The following is a 24,257-nucleotide window of genomic DNA, read 5'->3' as shown; positions in this document are numbered from 1 at the left end:
TTTTTTTAATCCAAAATATTGGCTATTGGCTTCTTCACACTTCGCCCATATTTCAGGTAAGTTATGAATACCATGCTAGAAAAACATTCTCCGTGCATCTCCTTCACCGTAACAAATCTCCCGGCCTAAGAGACGGCGTTCTTGTCTAAGAGATCCGCCTCCCCCTTCAGGGGAGGAATGGAAACGTTTTAGAAGTAGTAGAGAGGGCATCTGATGCGCGTAAAATCGCAGCATGTCATGCTTGGCCTCCTCAGTCCCCCAACCTCAATCGTGTGATTACCTGAAGTCGTAAGCCAACCATGATCGTCTGACCTCGTTAGAGATGCTATAAAAACAACATCCGATGGCAATTTATCACCATACCTACGGATATGCTGTACAGTGCTGTTCACAACACTGTCCCTCGCTTACAGATATTGTTGATGAATGACGGCCGACAGGTTGAACATGTGTTATAAAGAACATCGCCTTTGCTAAACGTCGATTGCTATGCTAATTATTGCCTGCGTATCATATGGAGTGCCATCTGTTGGTTATTTTGTTTACTTTATTTTGCTGTCAATAATAAATCACCATACCACGACAATCACGCGTGCCAATTATTATCTTTCTACCTGCAATATTCCGTGAAGTATTGCCGCGTCAATTGTTAACGAACTTTTGGGTCATTCTGTAGATCTTGGGCGATATCAGTTCGGCTAATAGCTCCGATTCCTGAAATCATCTATCTATTAGAAATTACCCGCGATGAATTAAGAAGAGCGTAGTATATTGTTTTACACTTTATTTTTTTCTACCCAAATAAAGTACAATGCACATCTGTTGTTACGTCCACCTTCTCAACTTAATCTCCTTGTATCTGCATGCACTTTTGCCATCGATGTGTCAGCCTCTCCAGACCTTCCTGAAACAATTCTTTCGTAGTGCTGCGTACCCATGCCTCGACAGCTGTGTCCGGTTCTGCAAAATACGCAAAACGGCCACCACGCACAGATTTCTTCATGTTCCCGAACAGGTGATAATCACTTGGTGCAAAGTCGGGAGTGTATGGTGGGTGTGGCAGCACCGTGAATCCCATCTGAGTAATGGCAGCGGTGGTCTCTCGGCTCATCATCAGTCGCAATCCTAGCCATGGAGTCGGCTGGATCTTGATCATGGCGTTGCAAAAGTTCTCTGCACACGTCCACACGCCTCTTATTTTCGTCTTCAGACAAGAGTCTAGGCACCCACGTGGATGGCACCTTCTCCAACTGTAAGTGGCCGTGCATGGTCCGCTGCACGGTGTTTCGGCTAATTCCCGTGGCTGCCTGCATTTCCGTAAATGTGAGGCATTTGTTTCCTTGGATGGCCTGTTCGACCCGGGCAATGTTGGCTGGTGTTGACACTGTCACATTCCTTCCAGAACTGGTTCCCTTGTCCACTGATGTGCGCCCTCTTTTCCAACCTTCCACCGAGTTATAAACTGTTTTCCGTGGCGGCGCATGTTCTTACAGACTGCCACCAAGTGCCGATGAATTTCTGTAGTGCCCACGCCTTCTTTCCATAGGAACCAAGTCGTATAGCGCTGTCCCTGACGGTTGCTTTCCATGTTGTCTGCTCCTACGCTGACAGTGTTGTCATGAAATGGCTATGACGAGTGCATTCGTTGGCCCCTGTGCATGTGCTGCTACCAGACGGAAAACAAAACACTAGTTACACATCACCACCATCAAAAGTGAAATGTGAACCATACCCGGACGTACAAGAAATAAAGTGTAAAACAATATAGTACGCCCCTCGTATGTTGTTCGTTAATAATCTCACGGTTGTACTTGCAAAGCTTTGAGTTAAAAAATAATCAGTGATGGGACGAGTGCAAGAAAAAAGTAATTGGGCTCGGTTACAGATAATTGAGAAATATTTTACTCAATTAAGATTGCAAATTACTTTTCAAAAGTAATCAGTAAAAAATTACGATTGCAATTATTTTACAGTCGTAAGGGAATCACTGACTTTTTTTCGCTTGGGGCTGGAATGACACGCAAGTTCGCATGGAAAATGAATATATTACGTCATTTGTGTGGGAGCATAGAGACATTAAGTGGCTATCATCACCAAGTGAGACAAGACACGATACCATGAAATTTTCGAAATTACCTTTTTCCGTCATTTTTATTTTAGTTGAAATGAAATGGCGTATGGCTTTTAGTGAAAGGAGTGTCCGAGGATATGTTCGTCTCGCCAGGTGCAGGTTTTTGATGTGACTCCCGTAGGCGACCTGCGCGTCGATATGAGGATGAAATCATGAATGAAGGCGACACATACACACAGCCCCTGCGCCAGAGAATTTAACCAATTATGGTTAAAATTTCCGACCCTGCCGGGAATCGAACTGGGGACCCCTGTGACCAAAGGCGAGCACACTAACCATTTAGCCATGGAGCCGGATGAATTTTAGCGTTTCAAATAATTTGCCATCTAAAAAAGTTATTCATTTCACATCCCACTAACTACTTTCACGGTTTTCGGAGACCCCGAGGTGCCGGAATTTTGTCCCGCAGGGGTTGTTTAACGTGTCAAATTTCCAACACGAGGCTGACGTATTTGAGCACCTTCAAATAGCACCGTACTGAGCCAGGATCGAACCTGCCAAGGGGATGGTACATAAATACCAGATGTATGCATAAATTTTTGCCGGCTTTTGTGAGGAAGAATATACGCAATTTTCAAGGGAAAATCCATTTTTTAAAATTCAAAATATTGGCCATCGGCTTCTACATACTTCGCCCATCTTTCAGGTAAGTTATGTATACCATGCCAGAAAACTGCTTGTTTTTTGCGGCAAAACATTCGTCGAGCCTTTTTCCAACTTCCTCGAAATTGCTGAAGTGCTGCTCTGCGAGCGCGTGCCCCATTTATGCGAAGAGGAGATAGGTAGTCTGATGGTGCCAGGTCGGGGCAGTAAGGCGGGTGCGAAAGGATGTCCCATCCAAGCAATTCCAAGGTGTCTTTCACTGGTTTTGCTGTGTGAGACGTCACATTGTCGTGTAACAAAATCACTTTGCCATGTCTTCTGGCCCATTCCGGTCGTCTTTCGATGAATGCGTGATTTAAATTAATCGCTTATTGGCGATAGCGTTGTGCATTAACGGTTTCGCCGGACTTCAAGAGTTCTTCGCACTTTTGCGGTCTACCAGAGCGCGCACTCTCTTTCACATTGAAATCACCACGTTTAAATAGTCAAAACCATATCCCACATGTTCTAATGGATAGAACGTGTTCACAATGCCGGGCTGAGTGGCTCAGACGGTTAAGGCGCTGGCCTTCTAACCCCAACTTGGCAGGTTCGATCCTGGCTCAGTCCGGTGGTATTTGAAGGTGCTCAAATACGACAGCCCCGTGTCGGTAGATTTACTGGCACGTAAAAGAACTCCTGCGGGACTAAATTCCGGCACTTCGGCATCTCCAAAGACCTTAAAAAGTAGTTAGTGGGACGTAAAGCAAATAACATTATTATTATTAACGTGTTCACAATATGTTTCTACCAGCAAACGATGACTTTCCAGAACCTTTTCCTTTTGATTAAACAAGAAAAGCAATGTGTGTCGCAAATGTTCATTTTCAGGCAGAAACGTCGACATGATCACTGAACGATACAACACACACGCTAGTGTTTGGCGGACTCAACTTATGTGTGTTGATAGGCTAATGTCAATCGAACAAACTGACGTACGTGTCAAATTCATACGTTGCGTACTGTTCGGTGGTGCCATCTTTAAGTGAAACCGGAAAAGACTTATGGACTTATGCGTTCACCCGGTATTTGTATTTACTGAGAAGACGCCCTATGGAATACTTGAAGGAATAGACCTACCGGTGTTTAATTTCAAGAACATCGTTGGAATGTCTATGCAAATACTGAAGAGGTAAGAAAGTGCCTCATCCAGAACTGGTGAAGCTACTGGCTCTACTGTAGTAGAACTGAAAAAGTTATCTGCTTACTTTGCGATGTACATCAATTACTAGGATGTGACGATAGCACTTTTATTTCAAGAAGTAAATTACAAGTAAAATACATTTTTTTTTGCTATTTGATTTACAGGCCTTTGCTGGCAAGATGTAGTGTTTACAGTGCACTATATCTTCTGGTGTGGGCTATATCAAATTTGTTACTTTCATTGACCTGTCTCAGTCTTATCCTTGGCTTTGACAATATGAAAGTGGCTGAGGTATGACTGACGCTAGTAATGCCATTCCTTATGCAGCCAGTCCCTCTTATGAATGGTGTGAAAATGTCACTCATAGGGTCGGTTGGTGCATGCATTTCAGTGGGCTTGGCAGACTGATGTGCAATAGCAACTTCTGGCTCAGTGAGGAAAGCAACGGGAAACTACCTCACTCCTCATTTCCCTAGTACGCCTCTTCAGTGACACCTAGGCCATCTATGACAGCTAATGGTGAACCTCTTGAGGATCCAACCAGCCTTCGGGCTGAATACCCAACATTTGCTTTACGTCGCACCGACACAGATATGTCTTATGGCGACGATGGAATTGGGAAGGGCTTGAAGTGAGAAGGAAGCGTTCGTGGCTTTAATTACGGTACAAATATAGCATTTGTCTGGTGTGACATTGGTAAACCACGGAAAACCATCTTCAGGTCTGCCGACAGTGGGGCTTGAACCCACTATCTCCCGATTACTGGGTACTGGCCGCACCTAAGTGACTGCAGCTATCGAGCTCGGTAACATACATTTAAAAAATGAGACGACTACAGGTAAAAGTTACGCACATATTTAGAAAATAGGGCTTATAGCCATCCATTTTGGGCGGTTCAAATTGTAAGGTGCTTCCGAAAAATATACAAGTAATTAGTGGGACGTAAAATTCATATTCTTCTTCTTATTATTATTACGAATAAAACTCAGTCGGTTTCATTACTCTAATTTATTTCAGGACGACGTAAGAAATGCACACTCACACACATTTTACACACACAATTCTAACCAGTTATGAATGGCCACACTTACTAATTAATGTCTATTTACAAATTGCAGCAGGAAGTCCATCGTTTGTCTACCTGGGGACTGGGGACACTTCCTTACTTTCACTTCCCCAAGTCCAGTAACTTCATGCAGCAGGTGTGTGTAGACCTCTGGATCTGAACACAGAGCTACGGACCACTCGACACACGACGACTGTTCGTTGGTTCGACTCCACAGATAGTCCAGTAATTCACACAATCACATGCAGAGAACAACTAAACAACTCAACAGTATTCAACAGCGGGACGATACACACAACAGTAAACATTAACACAGCTCCATTTAGCCTCGCACTCACGACAGCGGGTTTCCTCGCTGACTCACGGCGATCCTCAGTCCACAGAATTACACGAACACACAGTACAGTCTTCCGTTCTGTCGTCTCCATCCCACTCACTGGACTCTCCGACACCACAACATCAGACCTCGGTGGGACACTAGCGACAACCAACACTTCTGTCGCCCTCAGCCCAGCCACCGAACTCCAAAACACCGAGTCTCACACCGACTCCACCTCGGAGCCCAACTGTCACTCCCCGTCCGCGGCTAGCCTCCCTTTTTATAGCTTGGATGATTCGAGCCAGAAATTTCGCGATGTCACTATAGGCAGAACATTCCCGTTGAATCTTCAAGAAACTCACAGGTAAGCCGGCCACGACAACAATACCCGGAAAGATCGGCTCCATCCTACAAGCCGGCTGGGAACTCCCATGTCGTGTGAGTCACCAGTCCCCCCTGGAAGTACCGAAAGAGGCTACCACGGGGCTGGCACGTAACATAATAATAATAATAATAATAATAATAATAATAATAATTTTTATTATTACTATTATTATTTACGGACTGCCCTGCTAAGGTAAACTATACCGTTGGAAATGTCGTTTTGTAGCTATTTTAGGGGTCAACATGACTCGTTGGCTGAACGGTCAGCGTACTGCCGTTCGGTTCAGAGGGTCCAGGGTTCGATTCCCGGCCGGGTCGGGGATTTTAACCTTAATTCGTTAATTCCAATGGCACGGGGGCTGGGTGTATGTGTTGTCTTCATCATCATTTCATCCTCATCACGAGGCGCAGGTCGCCTAATGGTGTCAAACAGAAAGACCTGCAGCTGGCGAGCCGAACCCGTCCTGGGATATCCCGGCACTAAAAGCCATACGACATTTCATTTCATTTCAGGGGTCAAAATTACCATAGACACCCACTCACATCATCACGCTACACTCGGTTTGTGGCTGCTATAACTAAGGAAATAACCAAACTATACAGACCGTCTGCTTTGTAGGGGAACTCTTATTTTTATTACGATTCTGTCATTTACGGTAAAATAAACACACTTTCAGTGTAACATTCCCAACCTTTTCTTGAGAGTAGCTCATTTTACATCTCCTGTTTTCCTTTACACTGGTCGTCGTTACAATTACATATTGTGCGATACCAGGGCATACTTTGTACAAACAAAGAAAGATTACTCAGGCGAATGCATACTAAAATAAAACTCCTCTAACATTTCGAATGAAAACATGAATTATTGGCTTTTCAATTTTTACGCTCTGCCTGTTCTTATATTCAAGCAAGCAGATATAATAAGTAGAGTTTGCGGTAGCCATTCTACCGACTGTATTCCATTATTTTTAAAAGTACCTTTAATCAGAGAACACTACAGAAGTAATCTCATCTATTCTTTTATCATTCTACCATTCTACCAACGGTATCGCACTAGTTTTTAGAAGCACTTTTAATCACAGGACACTACAAAATTAGTCTAATCTATTTTTTTATCACTTTGTTGCGTGACTGATTAATAACAATATAATGAGTGTAGACACCCGCACACACTTTCATTACACCCTGGTTAGTCTGTAGCTGCTAGAACTAAGGAACTAACGAACTATACAGACTAAAATAAAGTAACATGGAATCACTACAATAAAAGAGTGACATTCCATAATGCGAAACCTTGTCATTCCAGGTCAGCTGTTTGGCCGGAAGCATTATATGCCTCAGAAACTACATTTCTAGGAGAAAACTGTAAAACTGATGAAATTGAAACAGCAAGAACGAAAAATTCTTAGGAAAATATATGGTCCCACTCATGTAAGTAGCACCTGGATTAAAAGAAAACTACAGACCGGTACACAAGAACAGATGAGTTTACTGATGCCGTACGTAGGGGTCGCTTAAAATTATATGGTCACATCTGTACAATGAACAATAATGGATTTACTAAACAACTATTAACTATAATACCACAGTTGTAATCGTGCAAGCGAAGAGGAAGGTTGTTGAGTGAGTGAGTGCTGACATGGGGATTTCAATAGAATTGTACCGGGCGACGATAGGTCGTTGGCACGGTAGAGGCAGGAATACGAGACGCAATATGAGTGGCAGAACCGGACAGCAGGTGAGTTTGGTTTCAATTTTGATGGCTGCATCAGTGATGGCAGTGTTGTTGGTTATTGGAGGGGTCGAGATGAACCCTGGACCTGATCATGAGAATGTGGTTGGTTGAGAAGACATAGAGAAGATAAGGGAATTTAGTAAGGCCCAAAGTGAACAAATGAGAGAGCTATTACGAGAGCAATCTAGAGATCTACTAGAAATGGTGAAAGAGGAGATAGGAAAAGTGACAGAAAGAGCGGTCCAAAATAATAAAGAAATATCAAGTTTGAGGGATAAGGTGAGGAGAATGGAGGAAGAGATAAAAGAGTTGAGATGGCAGGAGAAAAAAGACAAGAGGAAACCCGAATTTTTTTTATATATGGGCTACCAGAGAACACTAAAGAAGACCTGGTATTCAAAGTGCTGGAGCTAATTAACGAGAAGATGAAGATTAGCTGCAGAGAGGCCGATATAGAAGAACTACAGAGAATGGGGAAAACAAAAGGCAAGAGACCAGTGAGAGTGAGATTTGTATCAAACCTACTAGTGAGAAAGATTCTGCATAGTACAAGCCGGTTGAAAGGTGAGAACATATGGGTCAAACAGGAGATGGAAAAAGAAGCCTCAGGAACCAGAAAGTGCTACAGTTTCACCTAGAGAAAGCTAGACGTGAAGGATTAAGGGCCTACATAAGGCGCAACAAATTAGTGGTGGGCGACATCAACTGGACGAGGACTTGGGGAGTAGAGCAGCTAAAGAATATGTACAATACAGCGAGTACATTGGCCGAAGAGGAAGGTGAACGTACGAGGCAGCTGAGACCAGCAGAATGCGGAGCAGTGAGGGAGAACCAGCTAGCGATGCAACAAGGACAGAGAGAGGAAGGAACAGATGCTGAGACAACGAATAGCGAAGGCAGCCCAGGCGACCTTCAGCGGCAGCTGAGTGCGGACTCTATGAAAGAAGCAACACCGAAACGCAGACGTGTGAGTATCAAGGACTTCTTGCTCAGAAAAGGTAATGTAAATGAGGGTAGCCTTGATAGAGAAGGTGTTAACACTCTAGATTAGAACACTGAAGATCTAGGTGTAACAAGGATTACGAGGTCCAAGAAGATCAGCCAGAGTGAGGGACAGGGGAGAAAGACATAAGTAGAGATAAGAGTACGGTGTATCAATATTGAAGGTCTTGGGTGTAAGTTACAGAATGAAGCTTTTAAAGAGTTATTACATAGCTTGCATATTCTCGCATGTGTGGAAACCTGGATTCCACCGAAAACTATTATAGAAATAGGAGAGTTCACAGTCTACTATAAGTCAAAAGAGAGACGAACCAAAAGGGGCAGATACTCGGGTGGGATAATGGTGATGGTTAGGGAGGATTTGCAAGCTAGAATAATTCAGATAGAATCGGAAATGGAGGAAATGATGTGGGTCAGAATAAAGATGTATGATGAGAATGAGTCAGACTTATGTATTGGTTTTGTCTACAACCCTCCTGAAACCTCGCCATTCGCGAAAAGGTTTTTCTTTGATGAGTTGGCATTAGAAATCAATCGAGTACAAAATATTTTTGAGGATACAGGCATTTTAATAATGGGGGATTTCAATGCGAGGGTTGCAGACCAGAAGCCGGTGTACGACAAGGAGACAGAAGCTGTTTATGTAAGAAAGAGAGTGAGCCAGGATAAGGGTTGTAATAAAAATGGAGAAAAGTTGCTAGAGCTATGTGGTACGATAGGACTATATATTCTGAATGGATGGTGGCATGGCGACGAATTAGGGAACCTGACATACATAATGGAAACAGGGGGAAGTAGCATAGACTTGGCGTTATGCTCCAGGAATGCGTTGCTTGTGATTAAAAGTATGGAGGTTAAGGAATGGGGTGAGTCACATCATCTCCCAATTATTGTCAGAATAAAAGTTAGAGAGGGTAAGACACCAACAAGCAATATGATAAAGTACAAAGAAACGACAGTCACTAAATATAGGTGGAGAGAGGAGCTAAAAAACGAGTTTATGAATTATTATTATGATGGAGAAATAGGACAGATAGTGAAAGCTGGAATAGATTCAATGATCGAGATTAACCAAACGAGTACAGCAGTTAAAATAATTGAAAATTCTGTAAAGATGGCATGGGAGAAGATGAGGATAAAGGAGGGGCAGAATATAATAGGAAAAGGCTGGTACAATGACGAATGCAGGCATAAAAAGTATGAAGTGATGAAAGCTTTGAAGGAGTTTCGGAAGCATGGGGGAGAAAACCATGGGATGGGATTCTGTAACTTGAGAAGAGGATATAGGGAATTACTGTATGCAACTAAGTCTGAATGGTAGGAGCAGAGAGTTGTCGAATTAAATAGCAATGCAAAACAGAATGATAGTAGAAAAGTATGGAGTACAATTAAGGGGATTTGTGGAATGCGGAAGCTGCCGCGGCAGACGGTAATAAGTCAGGCTATCTGGGTGGAGCACTATAAGAAAATATTAGAGGCTGAAGATAGGTGGAGACTGAGATTAAACGATACTGGTATATCGGTAGGGCTAGGGTGTACTGTGCCGGCATTAGACAAGGAAATATCGAAAGAAGAAATAAGGGAGGTACTAGGGAAAGCCAGGAAAGGCAAATCAGGAGCGATTTCGGGTATCACTAAAAAATTTTGGAAGCAGCTGGCGCAGAATAAGGATATCCTAGAAAGTATGGCGAAACTATTTAACAAAATATTTGAAGGAGGTGAGTTCCAAAAATCTTGGCAAGAGGGAGTGATCTGCCCAATCTATAAGAAGAAGGGAGATAAAATTAATAACCCTAACAACTACAGGGGTATAACGTTGCTGGATACATTAAGTACAATATATACAGGTGTGCTAGCAAAAAGGATAATGAAGTGGGCAGAGGGGGAATTGATTCTGGAGAGGCTGCAAGCAGGTTTTAGAGAAAGGATGAGGACAACAGATAATATTTTTGTAGTGAAAACAATAATAGATAAGTATGTAAAAAAGAAAGGTGGAAAAGTATACATTACTACTATTGATTTGGAGAAAGCATTTGATTCTGTGAGCAGAGGGGCGGTCGTGGCCAAGATGAGAGGGATAGGGGTGTCCCAGAAGATGATAACAACGGTTGAAAATATATATTCAGAAGTAAGGTGCGCAATAAAAACTAAGGAGGGCGTAGTATTTGGAGAAATATTCTCTAATGTAGGATTAAAACAGGGTTGTAAATTGTCACCAGTACTGTTTCTACTCTTTATAAATGATATCTTTCAATCGAAAGGCTTCGAGGCAGGGGTTTACCCAAGTCTTGAGAACCGGGATATTCCGGGCCTCATTTTTGCTGACGACATCCTTCTGCACACTTTGACACACAATAGTATGCAAGGTAGTATAAATGTGGTGGTAAATTACTATCAAGAATGGAATTTAAAAATCAATGTACAGAAAACCAAGGTAATGGTGTGCAAAAAAGGACACACATTATCAAAGAATGAAAAATGGTGGATGGGCGAGACGAGGTTAGAAGTTGTCAAGAAAGTAGAATACTTGGGTATGATTGTAAGTGGAAACGGAAAGTGGTCAGAGCAAATAAAAAGATCAAAGCTAAAAGGCATGAGTGCACTGTCAGCCATTAGCATACTGGAGAAGATGCCCAACACAGACTACAGAGTGTATAAAAATGTTTTTAATGCAGTAGTTAAATCTAGAGTGTTGTACGGAGCGGAAATCTGGGGAGTTGAAGAAAGGGTTGACTCACTTGATACAATTACGAGTAGATTTGGGAAAATAATTATCGGTCTATCCAGCTGTACAGCTAATTGTGGAGTGAGAATGATGTGCAAAAATATAAGTCTGCGAGTGGACATTATTAAAAGGATAATAAAGTATTGGTTGAGAATGAAGTTGCGAGAAGGGGGCGAAATTTTACAGATAGCATATCAACACCAAATGAAACATCAGAACCAAGGAGACTGGGTGGATGGGGTACGGAATATTTTAGAAACAATTGGAATGGGATGTTACTGGGAAAAAGAATGTATAGAGAAGTGGAAAATATGTAAAAAAATAGTTCTAAGAATTAAGGATATTGAAAAACAAGACATTGATGCACAATGTAGAAGTAAGAGGTCATTAGAAGAATTTTGTAATATAAATGGGAGAATGAGAATAAATGTAGAGTTTATAACAAAAAAAAAAAGAATGAGGGGTATAATATGGTGGTTAATGGGGATACATAAAAATAAAGCATATAGAAGGAACAGGGATGTAAATAAATGTTTAATATGCTCTGAAGAGATGGGATGGGCACACCTTATAAAAGATTGCCCTATGACAAAGGAAATACGAGAAAAATTCATAGACGATGAGGATGTGAGTAAAATTGAGAACGAAAATCAGTTGTATACAATTGTAAAGTTATTGAACAGAGAATGGATGCATCCGGATAGAATTGCAAAATTATTTAACATTATTAGGGGAAGGTGGAGCAGGAAATTGAAGGAAGGAAAGGATGTGATACATGTCAGCCAGGAACCGAATTGTGCCTAAGGTAACCTAGACAATATAACTCCGTTGAAGTCTAAGAGCCATTAGGTACATAGGCTTAAGGGATAGCATGGAACTACCTCGTTACAGTAGTTCTACTAGTTTCATGTATTGTCGAGTAATAATTTCCGTTTTCTCTCTTTTCTTAACAGCCTGCAAAGGCAATATTAACTTTGATAATCTGAAAAGATATCACTGTAAATAGATGTTTTGGTTTTTTCGGCCATAATACTATATATGAATGGAACTCCAACATTCAGTTTATAGTATTCTTTCTCTGTTCAATTTCTATGCACTTGCTTTATATGAACATTCATCGCATGTACCAATTATTAACACTATTCACAATAGTTATTTAAGTTACTCCTTCTAATTTTGTATACGGCATGTATCACAAATTATGAAATTATGAAACGATTACAATAAATAATACCCTCTACCTAATCTATGATTTTCGAGATTAAGGGAGACGGGTATCTTGAATCTTGAATCTATTAACTATAATAAATTCAAAGAAGCTTAATATCAACTGATTGGAAGAAACTAAGGGACACTGGGAGTGAAATTTAGCCAAAAATTGTAAAAATATCGATTTTTGATTTTTTTCGTCATAAATATACCTCTGACTTTTGCGGAACTATCAGTGATATATTTTTTTCGCACCCCGCCATTTTTAAATTTCTACCGCAGGCTTTACATCTCCGGCGCGGTGACCTTCACACGTTATCTTCTAGTAGATTTGACTAGAGAGTATATTTTTCCAATTTTCAAGCTAATTAAATTTCTTCCCTGGAGACTGAAATCCAATCTAGTGGCACTGATAAAAATTATTACTAGTAGTTCTGCGTGATGAATATCAATACTAAAATAGAACAGTGATATATTTCAAATCCATTCAGGCGGAAGGGTCCCAAAGAGATTTTCGTATCATAGAAAAGACTGAGTATTGCTGTTTGCAATGCTGCGGTAGAATTTAATATGGGGTGCGTTGTTGCAACTCAACTCAGATTAGCAGAAAATGTACTTCATGTAACACAAGAAATTGTGAAGAGACGTGACAATCGCAGGATATGAAATTGCCCGGGCAGCCTCTCGAAAGGAGAAAAAACAGCCCGTCGTAAGACAAAGGTTCAAAAACTGAAAAAGGAGGTTGTAAGGAAGAAGGAAGGTGTCACTCATGGTGTAGGACAGTTTTAGTTGATAATGTAAACTGCTCGTTTTCATAAAAATGATTTTTTCTCGTATTTCTGTTTAAAAAAAATGTGTTCCTTGTGCACCAGGTTAAGCGAAACTAAGCTGTAGATTATTTTGTATTTGTTGAATGTTTTATAACTCCAAGTATTATTTTTGCTGTTGCACAAATGGAGTGTTCAGAAAAATGTGAAATTTATTTTTTGTGTGAAGAAACGTATCAGAAAATTTAACGCATCACAGTAAGTATTAGAAGACTGTTGAAATGAATGCTTACATTGACGTGTACGGGAACAAAACATCAAAATATAATTTTATGATTGTGTTAACTATTAATTTTGCGCAATGCAAATTTTGAAAAGCCACACATTTTATATCATTTTTTAAAATCAATTTCTCGGAAACTAATGATAATTTCGTGTGACTATTTCTAGCCGAGTGCAGCCCTTGTAAGGCAGACTCTCCGATGAGGGTGGGCGGCATCTGCCATTTGTAGGTAACTGCGTGTTATTGTGGTGGAGGATAGTGTTATGTGTGGTGTGTCAGTTGCAGATATATAGAAGACAACACAAACACCCAGTCCCCGGGCCACTGGAATTAACCAATGAAGGTTAAAATCCCCGTCCAGGCCGGGAATCGAACCTGGGACCCTCTGAACCGAAGGTCAGTACGCTGACCATTCAGCCAACGTGTCGGACAGTGTGGTGTATAATAACATACAAATCTCCTATGCCAAAATATATTAAAATCGGATACTTACTAAAGAAATTAGGAAACACAATCCTGGTGTCCCTTAAGCAGGATTTACAAATAAACATTACAGACCCTATGATAAAAAATTCTTTGGAATTCTGGTTGAAAATCACACATTCGTGGAAAAAGCTAAAGAGACCACAGGGAAACAGTGGAGATAAGAACGGGAAAATTCTCAGCGAATTAATGAAGAGATTTTGGGAAAAGAAGGAGAAGAAGAAGAAAAGAAGCTACCAAGTTCAAACCCGTACTTTAATTAGGCATAACGAAGAAAGAAAGAATAAATAAATACATACATAAATAAATAAATAAATAAATAAATAAATAAATAAATAAATAAATAAATAAATAAATAAATAATAATAATAATAATAGTAATAATGGCATCTGGTCTTCTGAGACGCCTGGTTCACCTCTTCCGAGCTGGCGCTACGATAACATCTGATGTTAAAGACGGCAGAAATACTTTGTCTTCGAGCTAGAGGAAAAACCAATGAAGATTAAAGTCACCGTCCCGGACGGGAATCAAACCCGGGATCCTTCAGAAAAAAGGCCAGCATGCTAACCAGTTAGCCACGGATCTGGACATAATCTAATGATAGTGTTATTGGTTTTACGCCCCACTAACTACTTCTACGGTTTTTGGAGACGCCATGGTGCCAGAATTTTGTCCGCAGGAGTTATTTTACGAGGCTGACGTATTTGGTCAATGTCAAATACCACCAGACTGAGCCAGGATCGGACCCGCCAACTTGGGCTCAGAAGTCCAGCGCTACTAACGCGTGAGCCACTCGGCCTGGAGTGATAATAATAATAATAATAATAATAATAATAATAATAATAATAATAATAATAATAATAATAATAATAATAATAATAATAATAATAATAATAATAATAATAATAATAATAATAATAATAATAATAATTGTGCCGGGCGGTACACCTCCGCGCCGCTAATTCAAACATTGCGGCAGTTGATACTCCTCTGCTGGAGAAAGCCTGAACTTTAACAACCATATTAATTCTAAGGTTTTTCAGAAGATGTCTCTACTGTAAATTTAGAAGTGTTCTGAACTATGCCTGTTTCGATGTGTATTTGTTTGCTCTGCAGTAAGAAATTTGAACATTCTCTAACAGATGTCTCTACCAAAACTGATAACGCTCTCTGGTGTAAAGGAATGAACTGTCCGGAAGAAATTTAACATTCATAAGTTTTGTTTTTGCTAAATTTTGTTCTGTGGTTTGAGAGTTGGCAATATAATCCTTTCCTTCCGCTTGTTTTGAATGTAGCCAATCAAAAATTTCTGTAATTAATTTTCCACCAATCCTAGGTGTCTTCTTCAGTTTTGACTTGTAATCTTTAGCCGACCAATACAATTTTGTGGGCGGGTTGTAATCATTCAGAAAATGTCTCGAATTTTCCGCGAGGGTATATAAACTGCTGATTTTCTGGTCTCCGGGCCACTTCAGTAACATCTATCCTAGTGTGATTATGTAGCAGGGGGCGGGAAGCGCCTCTTTCTTCGGGCGGCAGTTCATCCATCAGGTAATGGCCTTTTAATAACTTCTTTGCTCGCTAGCTCAGCAGTTTAACCCTCGGGGCAGGTTCGAAACTTTTATCATGTAACCTTCCTTTAAAATGTAAAAGACACTTGGTATAAATTCCGTCTCTTTAACTACAAATCGGGATAGAGAGTGCCTAACCCTCTCGAGCTCCCTCTCATATTGTTTTTGAGGTGACTACGTTTTCATAGCTTCATAATGTAATAAATTTTCCTATTGTGTCACCTCCGTAGTAGGGGATTAGCCCTTGCATAAGCGGCCTAAGAGCCAAATAGGTTTTAAAAAGGTGTATTAGGAGTGCAAGTTACGCCTCCACTCATGTTGGTATTTTGGGGCCATGTAATTATCCCGTTTCTTTACTGAATAGGCCTCAGTAGGTTGGGTATTTTTACCCCTGCTCTTGTGTGCCTGGAGGGCAGCTTGAAAGTGGAGTTTGGTGTGGCTTTTGAATTGGCTTGAACCTTGAGAGCGGGTTGCTCTTTCTTAAATTGTATTTTCTGTGTGCCTCGAGCAGGCTTAACTGGGCAATTGGGAGCAAATGCTCCTTGGCATGATTGGGATTTTCTGCCCCTTTGTTGGACTTTGTGTATAAGTAAAGTTGGGCTCATTGCTCAGCGATTGTGAATCTGGGGCTCGAAGCCCAAAATCCATTAATAAACTGTAATTGTACATTCTTAACTGGTTGATATATAACTGAGTTCCTGTCATACTTGTTATTTCTTGATCTTGAAAAGAAAATATAACCTTTGTTAAATTTTAAATTAACTTTAATTTCGTAAGTTGAGACCTATTCATCCCAGCACCTTCTTTCACCTCTGCTGTTCCACAGATACCTCGGAACAATAATAATAATAATAATAATAATAATAATAATAATAATAATAATAATAATAATAATAATAATAATAATAATAATAATAATAATAATGGCGTGAGGTTTCCGGAGAGGCCTGGTGCAGATCTTTTTGAGGTGATGTCGTGTCGACCTGCGCGTTCTTGAGGATGGGGACATATCTACGATGCATTCTACTGTTGAAGATTGCACAAACACTCAACTCCGGAGATAGAGAAATTAAGTTATGAACGCCCCTCTGGTACTTCCTCTACATTTGCCGCGATCGGGAGTAGCAGTTTCCGACTTAAATCCTCTATGAAAACTGTCTCCCTGACTAGTTTGTGCATTTCGACACTGAGAGAACTTTCTTTGATTATCTCCCTTTGACCCGCTCCATGTCTACCAGCTGTTTTACATTCAAGGGCTCCCATATGTCGTATGTTATGCACGGTGATACTTTTGCTTCCAGTAGCTTCCTGGCTCTTTTCATTTCTCAATTTCCTGATATTCTGGATGCCATTCATGCTTCTCTGTTGAAGATATATTTGGAACTATTTAGCCATTTTTTACAGTAATATCGTTGGGTTCCGAAAGTCCATACGGCCTGTTGACATGGACTTAGTTATGAACGTACATGATCAGTGCTCAGCTGTTAAGGTTCATTGTAAGGAAGTTGTTTGCATAGAGATTTTACTCTTCCTCCTTCTCCTGTGGGGTCTGCTAGAATTTTCTTCATGATGAAATAATTTCTTAGTCTCCATGGCTAAATGGTTAGCGTGCTGGCCTTTGGTCAAAGGGGTCCCGGGTTCGATTCCCGGCAGGGTCGGGGATTTTAACCATCATTGGTTAATTTCTCTGGCATGGGGGCTGGGTGTATATGTTGTCTTGATCATCATTTCATCCTCATCATGTCCGCCTCCGTAGCGTAACGGTCAGTGTTATTAGCTGCCGTCCTCGGGGGCCCGGGTTCGATTCCCGGTACTGCCAGAAATTTAAGAATGGCAGGAGGGCTGGTATGTGGTTGAAATGGTACATGCAGCTCACCTCCAATGGGGGCGTGCCTGAAAAGAGCTGCACCACCTCGGGATGAGGACACGAGTTTACTTTATCCTCATCATGACATGCAGGTCGCCTACGGGAGTCAAATCAAAAGACCTGCACCTGGCGAGCCGAACATGTCCTCGGACACTCCCGGCACTAAAAGCCATTCGCCATTTTTCATTTCTTAGTAGACAAAGTAGCGGTCACCATACTACGAAAACGGTAAAATTAAGCACTTTCCTCGATTGTGCCGAATGTTGAAGTTATAAAGGGCCAGGAAAGGTTTCAAATTTTGAGTCTTGGATAGATCTATCAAACTAAAAAAAAAATCAAAGTACTTCCGGCCTAAATGCAGCTGCGGAAAAACCGCCTAAAATCGCTTGTTTCTTTACTCATTTTTGATAAAATCCTAACCAAATTACCTTATTTATATAATACTTTCCATAATGTGTTCCTTGGTTCAATTCCCTAAGGGTTTTTTTGATTTTTTGAAGAATGTCCACACCGAATGTAGTTATAAGGGCTGCATTGAATCACCTTAGCACTAGTAAGATAATGTAAGGGTTTATTCTGCCCGAAGGCAGGTCCGAACCTCCGCAGAGGTATGCCTGAGCCGGAGTTTACGTACGGTAGGGTGGCCAGTTCCTCCGTTCCTCCATTCCCTTACCCTCACCAACAGCGCATGGCAACCCATCCAAATCTTGACCACGCCCATTGTTGCTTAACTTCGGAGATCTCACGGGATCCGGTTAGCACTAGTAGTGATAGAAAAAGACAAACTGCTAATCTAATCGACTGGATAACGATGATTAAGAAAAGCATTTTAATTTTTAGGAATAAATGAATATATTCTCATAATTCATTATATATTTACCTAAAAATTCGTAGGTCATATTTCTAAGATGTTTTCAACATTGAGTTGCTTACCTGAAGGGCTGGAACAGTGGATTATTTTTTGCTAGTTGCTTTACGTCGCACTGACACAGATAGGTCTTATGGCGACGATGGGATTGGAATGGGTTTGAAGTGGGAAGGAAGCGTTCGTGGCTTTAATTAAGGTACAACTCTAGCATTTGTCTGGTGTGAAACTGGGAAACCACGGAAAACCATCTTCAGGTCTGCCGATCGTTGGGCTCGAACCCTATATCTCCCGAATGCAAGCTCACAGCTGCGCGACTGCCAGAATACATCTACATCTATTCTGCTTGTCGTATGAGGCGTCCAGTGTTGGATACCAGATGTTCTCGACTTGGTAACGTTGGTCGGCGACCACGAGACTCTTAGCTGGGTCTGGTATTGCTTCCACTTAGCGTACTTTTGCCAGTCTCCTCAACTTCATCTATGCTACCCGATCTCTCTTGGTCATATCATCTCTTTTGACTGCAATGGTATTGGGTTTGCGTGGCCTAGGAAATCTGCAATTTTCACGCCCATTGTGGAATTTCCTTTTATTTAGCCGATTCCTTCGAACGACCGAAACTCTTCCTATTTTCCCTCTGGTTAGTGCTAAGAGAGGACGGTAGGCTAGATGTGCTTACTCTTAAAACTGTTATCACCCTCACCAACATCTCGTGCACTCATTCCGTGCGTCTTATATAGTTTTCTGTTTTTTCCACTTTTCTCCCGATTTTAACGTCTCACGCACTCACATAGGTTTTATGGGTTAGGAAAGGGCAAAGACTGGGAAGGAAGTGACCGTGGCCTTAATCATAGTACAGCCCCAGCCAGCATTTGCCTCGAGTGGAAATGAGAAACCACGAAAATCCATCTTCAGGGCTGCCGACTGTGTGGTTCGAACCTATCATCTCCCGAACTCGAGTTAACAGCTCCACGTCCGAGCCATGCAGCTAACTCACTCGGTTTTATTTTATTTACTCTGTGTCTCGATAACACTGATTTCCCCAGCCAATGAGTAAAATCCCCCTTCTTCGGACATCGACCACCCCTATCACTATGAAAAACTAGGATATGTCCGGGTTAACTCCGACGTCTCATAATCCTATTCTGAGATACCACTTAAAAATGGACTCATCCGGAAAGTTCAACTGGATTGAAACATTGGTGAACAAAGAAATTAAAAGTCTCTTTTCTTTACGAAAATAGTAAAATTCGAAGTAAACAAGGGTCAATGAACTCGAATATGGCATCAAAACAGTTTTATTAGCTCTTGGTTTGTATAAATGTATGAAACTCTTTCCTATCCACTCTTTCGAATTTACTTATTCACTGGAGCGTTCCCGTTTCTTTGATTTTTGTTTATAGTCTACTTTTGGGCCATCCCTCATCATTTGAGGCCGGAATTTTCTGCTCTAACAGGTTAGAATGCAAGGTTATGGAAGCGCGCTGCCTGCTCTACGGTTATGTAGCGAAAGCTGCTTAAAATGTAGGGGTTCTAACGGGCCGTACTCCTTATGTTTATGCTTATCTTACAACACACCCACTGAGCCGGCTGGACAATGTTTCTTGCTCACTGAGACTGCATTAACCTATTGCATCTTGAACGTCCTTTCTCTACTCATCACATTCCAACAACAGTCTGCAAGCTTGGATCAGTGTTACTTGCCCTAATACCTTCTTTCCATCGCTGAAATGTCTTGATGGAAACGCTCTCCATGTTCGACACTCACTATGCCACAATTGCTTGGAAGGTAGTCGAGATGAGAGTGAATAAAGCTGATATTCATTGACATATTACAACCTAACTCTTGATATGCCCTTAAAAACACAGGGATGGCACATGAATTGCAACCGAAATAATGTAATATGCTGTCCTTAGTAATGGAGACATTTCGTGTTTCTGTCCGGCTCCATGGCTAAATGGATAGCATGCTGGCCTTTGGTCACAGGGGTCCCGGGTTCGATTCCTGGCAGGGTCGGGAATTTTAACCATAATTGGTTAATTTCGCTGACACGGGGGCTGAGTGTATGTGTCGTCTTCATCATCATTTCATCCTCATCACGACGGTCAGGTCGCCTACGGGAGTCAAATCAAAAGACCTGCATCTGGCGAGCCTAACTTGGCCTCGGACACTCCCGGCACTAAAAGCCATACGCCATTTCATTTCATTCCATTTTCATGTTTCTGAGATGATAAACTCACTTCACCTCCACAATAACTGTTATCCACACTATTAACATATCTTCACGGCACCATGAAGTCTAATGTATCTAAGATGAAAAATCAAATGAAAAATAGCTAAATAGGTAAATAAAATGTTGATTACGAGTATGCCTTTCTTGAAAAAAGATCAAGGTTCAAAACCAGTTATTTACATTTCTTACTTACCCCTGAAAAATGAGTCGTCTTAGAACTTGGAACGTAGAAAATTACATTATTGAAGAATAACTGCATGATAGGTTTCTCTAAGCACAACGAGGGACGTTTCTGCTACTCTAGGAATAAAATATAGTTTACTCAGTGTTGGCAACCTATACAGGGTGGTCGGAAACAACGTGAACCGGGTATATGAACGTTAGAGGGTTGGTCATATTGATACATAATTTTTAAAAAGTAATTCGACATTTCCCGCTGTTGTTACTTTATCACCTGCTGAACTTAGCTAATCAGGGCGAATTCAAATCGGTTTTGTGAGGCAGTGTTGCTAAACCTGAATGTGGCTTAAGAGGAGATTAAAAGCCCAATGCTTATAATGTTAAATTTACCATATTGATGACCCATTTTCTCATAAACTAGTTCAGGTAGAGACTTGAAATTTTTACTGAAGGTTATTGAGTACTTATGATGTACACTGATCTACACTCAATATGATAGCTTACTTGAGAAAAGTGTTTCAATTTTTTAACACTTTTTTCCAAAATTTTGGAACGTTTATTTACATAACTCCCAAGATATAAAAGCAATTTACATGAGTGTAGATCCATTGTACTAACAGATGTTACTTAGCTATATTTGAAGATTTCAAGTGTCTATCTGTTATAGTTTCTGAGATAATGGGTCATTTGTACAATAAAAACATGTTTTTCAGAAATGAGGATTTAAAACTTACACACATGATTATAGTAATAAATGTTCATACAATTACTAGAAGCACCCTGCTCCATAGTCTGGATCCTGTTTCTTATCGTTCACACCAAGTTTATTGTTTCTTCTTTCTCTCCTAGCTCTTTTGGTCATGTTCTGAGCTGCAATTTCTACCTTTTGTGTCCGTAATCGATCCAGGTCTTCGGAACATCTGACAGTATTTTTACCTATTCAAACATCAAGTTCCTCTAGGACTTTATTATGCCGTTTCTTGAACACTCCCTTTGGTTTAGTCATTTTTGTAGAATATACGAATCTAAGTAACTTATGAATATTTCACACCACAACCAAATAACATTGAAAGTAAAAATACTGAGAAGATACACACTCATTACGACAAATATACAAAAAATGTCCTCCATTACTCTTTTGGCAATCCTGCCAACCAAAAATGAATATACCATGTCACCTGTTTTGGCAATCCTGCCAACCTAAAATAAATGAATATACCATGTCTCCACCTTCTACATAAAATACTTTCTGAGACAAGCTTTAGAAAAAAGTGTTGCAGTATGGTGTGCCTCACAGATAAAAATGAAGCAATGTAAGCCATATTTCAATATTATTTTAAAAATATTTAGATCTATCATAATTTAACAAATGATACAACAAAATGAGCAGAAGAGACCCTGCTACAACTTGAGGCAAAAAAAGAAAAAGTCATATTTTCACCAAAAGGGCTTTTAATCTCCCCTTAAGACTGGCCTGAGAGCACCATACGAAGAAATTTTTTTCGCACGGGGAAGGTTTGAAACACGGACCTCCGAGCTGCCAGGATCGCGCCAAAGCAAGTACGCTACGGTGAAACTGACTGAAACCCACGATGTGTTTGTGTTTGATACCGATTTCTCGTCATGGCTCACACGGCGGTCTAAAGTCAATTGTAGATTTAGTTAAATCACCTTGCAAAGCCCAGTTAAGTTCGCCCGCGAAGCGATCTGATTGGGTAACTTTAGAAGTTAATAAAATTATTTATAAGTATGGCCAATCCTATAAAGCACATATATCTCATTCATGTTGTTTTCGACCACCCTGTATTTGTAACATAGAAAATATTAGAAAAATTCCCTCCATCATAAAATAAATTTCTATTCTTCAGGATAATAATAATAATAATAATAATAATAATAATAATAATAATAATAATAATAATAATAGTCATCATCATTATAATTGTACCAGAGGTACAATTTCCGCGGTCTGTTAAACTGCGCGCCTTCTCTAGGGCCGTCTATGCCAACGGACTTGAACTTGTAAGCTTCCAGAGATTTTGTAGTCTACCGTTAGATGGCTAGACCATCGATTTGTAATTAATTGATAGAGTAATGTTTATTTTGAAGTTTGTTAACCTGGTTCTGAGGATTGCTTATTTTTAATGTACCAAAGCTGTCAACACTTTAGCTGGTTCCTCCTCGATTGTATTCAACCTATCAGATACTTGGAAATATGTTCTATAGCCAATTAAAACACAGGGTGTGTATAGGAATCCAGCCTATCAGTAAAGAGTTCTGGAAGCTTCCCCTTTATGGTATTGTAAAAGCAGGGCACTTTTGGGCCGTCTTGTCTGAATTGCTTCGGTGCTTTGGGAGTGCAACGTGACCTAGGGAGGCAGGGGCGCGGCCTGCGTGAGGAAGATCCAGCGGCTCAAGATAATGGCAGAATTTACCTAGACATGTGATAGCTCCTGCGGGTTGTTTGGAGGGAAGGTTTTAACCTCTTTTCTTTTAATGTAATGTTGTAAACTGGTGGTTTTAAGTGTAAAATTTTCGGCAAGCCTAAGGACTCTGGTTCTATTCCCTACTGGGAATTATGTAATGTTAGGGAACAAAGATCGATGACCCTCTGTCGTTTCCCTCTCAACCTTGTAAAGGGTGACTATAGTTTTCAACCTCTAAATTTCTAAAATCTTGTCTTGGTATTAATGTTCCTTCTTTAGTCAGCGGGGCGTAGCATAGGAGTAGCCTCTGTATTTTCGGGCCGTAATCCCAGTTAGAGTTAACAATTTCTATAAGAAGTGCTGGTGTTTCGCCTCGTTGCCTTTTACTATTAAAGCCATGTAGTATGGGCAATTACGCCCCTGTGTCTACTGTATTATTCTTAAGGAAATTATTTCTTTGATTTTGGGTCCCTTTTTTTGGAACAGTGACAAATGCTATTCTGGATCAATTGATGGAAACTTTAAAGTGAGGTCATCCAATGTGGCCTAGTGTAATTTCAGTGTATCAAAGGAAACTGACTGCCTCTGCGAGGCTAGACTAGGGTGTTTTGGAGCTCATACTCCTGAGTAGTGTACCTTCTACGAGTAAATCCTGCTCTTGTCAAATATTGTACCTGTCAAGAGCAATAATGCTCTGTTCTTTGTAAATTAAAAACTGATAACTATCTCAAGCTTTGTACCTGATATTTGGACTTCTAAGTCCCCGATATTGCTAGAGTTGACGAGCTCATTAAATACTTGTTATGTTGTCTATTATTAATTCAGATTTTTATATCTTAATTTATAATTAGAAAATAAGGAAAAGAAAGAAATAAAATTTCCAAATTTGTTGTGTTAAGCTCTGCTCTAGTTAATTCCTTGTCCAGCCATTCAACCCTTACGCTTCTTATCCCTCTATGAACTACAGAAACCCCGGAATAATAATAATAATAATAATAACAATAATAATAATAATAATAATAATAATAATAATAATAATAATAATAATAATAATAATAATAATAATAATAATAATAATAATAATTTAGTGTGGCTATTTCCAGCCTGGTGCAGCCCTTGAAGGGGAGACTCTCCGATGAAGGTGTGTGGCGTCTGCCTTATACAGGAAACTGCGTGTTGTTGTGGTGGATATTGCTGAATGTGGTGTGTGGGTTGCAGGGATG

General features: G+C 40.4%; 1 protein-coding gene across 1 annotated transcript in view; it reads right to left on the bottom strand.

Annotated features, from left to right (window-relative positions):
• LOC136866497 (dipeptidase 1-like) overlaps positions 1 to 24,257 on the bottom strand; it is an 852,481-nt gene that overhangs the window by 353,195 nt on the left and 475,029 nt on the right. The gene's annotated exons all lie outside the window — the stretch shown is intronic.

This window comes from Anabrus simplex, chromosome 3 (genome assembly GCF_040414725.1).
Source record: "Anabrus simplex isolate iqAnaSimp1 chromosome 3, ASM4041472v1, whole genome shotgun sequence".
NCBI lineage: Eukaryota > Metazoa > Arthropoda > Insecta > Orthoptera > Tettigoniidae > Anabrus > Anabrus simplex.
The sequence above is the reverse complement of the archived record's forward strand: the minus strand, read 5'-3'. Positions and strand labels throughout refer to the sequence as shown.